The sequence below is a fragment of the Equus caballus genome, chromosome 7 (assembly GCF_041296265.1).
Source record: "Equus caballus isolate H_3958 breed thoroughbred chromosome 7, TB-T2T, whole genome shotgun sequence".
Taxonomy (NCBI): Eukaryota; Metazoa; Chordata; class Mammalia; order Perissodactyla; family Equidae; genus Equus; species Equus caballus.
In genome coordinates, this window is record NC_091690.1 from 9935459 (window position 1) to 9939039 (window position 3581).

The 3581-nt window shown below is 41.8% G+C and overlaps 1 pseudogene; it reads left to right on the top strand.

The window, feature by feature from the left end:
- Positions 1-347: 347 nt before the first annotated feature.
- On the top strand, positions 348-3353 carry LOC111774141 (uncharacterized; annotated as a pseudogene).
- The last annotated feature ends 228 nt before the right edge of the window (positions 3354-3581 follow it).

Below are 3581 nucleotides of genomic sequence, written 5' to 3' on the forward strand. Positions count from 1 at the left end.
GCAACATCTCTTCTTCAGCGCACATCTATTGACTTACAGGAGGTTGTCTATGGCCCTGTTCTGCAGGATAAGACAAACTTAAATCTGTCTTAAAACATTGGTGTGGCTTACCTACTTCCCCACTCAGGGGATGGCTCTACCACTCAGGGATAGCCCTAAAGGAAAGAGTTGAGGGAAAATCCTCTATGAAAGAAGAGCTTTGAGTATTTTATTTAGTCATTTGTTGAATGTGGAAAGAGAATAGTTTGAGGTATACGTGTACAGAGAATCCTGACCAGGGAAAATGGCTTGGCTGGCCGGTCATTAGTCTGGAGGGAGAAAGACTGGACAATCAGAGACAAAGAAGTATGGGAAAGAAACAAGTGAGTAGACTTATATATGTGAAATGGGGACACAGTTATACCTCTTATTATTTAACATCAGAAAGCATCCTCCACAAAGGAGACACTCAACAATCAGGGAGACAGGATGACTCATCACGTGGATATGAAACATCCTCTCTTCTCAGTCACTCCAGTGTTGGCCCACTGATCCCAAAATGGTGTGACCATGGTGGCTATTTGTAGGCACAAAAGCACAGGCTTCTCTTTCCCAAGACTATTCAAGTTACTCACGTTGCTCAATGCTCATCCTGTTGGCAGCCAATCACTTTGTATGGTATCATCCCTCAAAGAGACTAGCTAGCTATTTGATAGCAAAATGATTACATCACACTTTTTCTCTGAACTGGAGTGGGCAATTTGTCTTTATCAGAATTGACAGCTACTCCAGACACCAATTTGCCTTTTAAGAACCTCAGCATTTCTGCCAGTGCTTCCATGAAAGAGGCCGTAGATTATCTAATTTCCTAGATTAACTAATTTCTTGGCAGAGGATACAGTATAAGACCAATGAACTGATTTTAAGGCAAATAAATTTCAATAATGGATTCCTTTTCTTGGAACCAGGACCTCTAAACATACATACAGAACCCATTGTGTAGACAGAAAGCACAAATTCCCCGGATACGTCGCTGTGACTAATAGTATTGGCACAGGGATTTACTTCCACCTATTTGTTTCTGAAGTCAAATATTTTACCTATTTTGGAATAGGGCTATACAATATTTAGTGATTTAGCATGTATACTATGTCCTGAATGTATACAGGACACGCTACTTGTTACAGCATGTACGTAGCATGTATACTAAGTCAAATTCCATGCCAGTGGATCGAATAATCTTAAACTCTTAAATAGTGCTACTAATTTAGGACCTATAAGTATGTACTTTTTTCTATTGAAGGGATTATGTTTAGTTCCTCTGTCAGGCCCCTATAGGTGAATCGCAGTATAAGCAGTTAGAATTTTGGAGCCAAGTCCTAACATTCACTGCGGATAACTACTCTTCTTTTGAGAAACAACTTTTGGCCTGCTACTGGGCCTTAGTAGAAACTGAATGCTTAACTACGGACCGCCAAGATACCATGCAACCTGAACTGTCCATCATGAACTGGGTTTTATCTGACCTACCAATTCATAAAGTTGGGCATGCACAACAGCACTCCATCATCAAAAGGAACTGGTATATACATGATCGGGCCCAAGCAGGTCCTGAAGGCACAAGTGAGTTACATAAAGAAGCAGCCCATGGTCCCCATTCACACTATGCTGCCTTCTCTCTGCTAGCCTACACCTATGGTCTCATGAGGAATTCTCTACAATCAGTTGACAAAGGAAGAGAAAACCTGGGCCTGGTTCACAGTTGGTGCAGGCACCACATGAAAGTGGACAGCTGCATCACCATCCACCCTTTCTGGGATATTGCTGAAGAACAGTGGTGAAAGAAAATCTTCCCAGTGGGCAGAACTTTGAGCAGTGCACCTGGCTGTTCACTTTGTTTGGAAGGAGAAATGGCCAGAAATTATACACACATCTGAAAAGATTCATGGGCTGGGGCAAATAGTTTAGCTGGATAGGCAGACTTGGAAGGCACATTATTGAAAAATTAGTGACAAGGAAATTTGGGGAAGAGGTATATAGATAGACCTCTTTGAATAGGCAAAAATGTAAATGTATTTATGTCCCATGTGAATACTCTCTAAAGGGTGACCTCAGCAGAGGAGAATTTTAATAATCAAGAGAATAGTCTGTGGATACCAGTCAACCTCTTTCTCCAGCCACCCTTGTCATTGACCAAAGGGCTGTGAATAAAGTGCCAAGGTGTTAGGGATGGAGGTTATGTGTGGCTTCAGCAACATGGCCTTCCACTCCCCAAGGTTGACCTGGCTATCACCACTGCTGAGTGCCCAATCTCCCAGCAGCAGAAATGAACACTGAGACCCAGATTTGGCACTCTTCCACAGGGTGATTAGAAAGTTACCTGATAATGAGTTGATTATATTGGACCTTTTCCATCATGGAAGAGCAACATTTTGTCCCTACTGGAATAGGCATTTACTCTGGAAATGAAATTGGCTTGTCTGCATGCAATGCTTCTTTCAAAACTACCATTTATTGACTTACAGGATGCTTTCTCCACTGTGATGGTGTTGTACACAGCATTGCTGCAGATCAAAGAACTCACTTCACAGCAAAGGAAGTACAGGAATGGACCTATGCTTATGGAATTCATTGGTCCTACCATGTTCTCCACCACCCTGATGCAGCTAACTTGATAGAATGATGGAATGGCCTTTTAAAGTTTCAGTTACAGTGCCAATTATGTGACAATACGTGGCAGGGCTGAGACAAGGTTCTTGAGATGCTTGTATAGGTTCAGCATTTAATATATGGTGCTGTTTCTCCCATAACCAGGATTCATTGGTCCAGGAATCAAGGCGTAGAAATGGGAGTGGCACCATCCATAATTACCCCTTGTAATCCATTAGCAAAATTTTTGCTACCTATTCCCTTAACTTTGTGCTCTGCTGGCCTAGAGATCTAAGGTCTAGAGGGAAGAATGCTTCCATCAGGAAAAAAAATGATTTCATTGCATTGGAAGTTAAGACTGCTGCCCAGCCTCTGTGGTCTCCTCATGCCTCTAAATCAACAGGCAAAGAAAGGAGTTACTGTGCTGGCTGTAGTGATTGATCCTGACTACCAAGTGGGAAACTGTACTACTACTCGACAGTTGAGCGAAGAAAGAACATGTCTGGAATACAGGAGATCCCTAGTATTACCATGCCCTGTAATTAAGGTCAATGGAAAATTAAAACAGCCCCTCCAGGCAGAACTACTAATGGCCCATACGCTTCACGAATGAAGGTTTGGTTCACCCCATCAGTTAAAAACCTGAGAATACTGAGGTGCTTGCCGAAGGCACAGGGAATATGGAATGGATAATGGAAGAAAATAATTATAAATAACAGCTATAACCACTGACCAGTGTTGACACAAAATAACCAATAACCATTCCATAGATAAGAGAAATAGGGTGAGTTTTACTAGAGCCAGAGTGAGGATTACAACCTGGGATGGCCTTTTCCAGAAAGGAAGAAAGCATTCCAGAGAAGCATGGTTTTCAGTACAGTCTTATATGTTTTTGGAACAAAGAACATATATTAAACAAGCCCAGGATACACATCTATCAAAGTTTCAAAAAG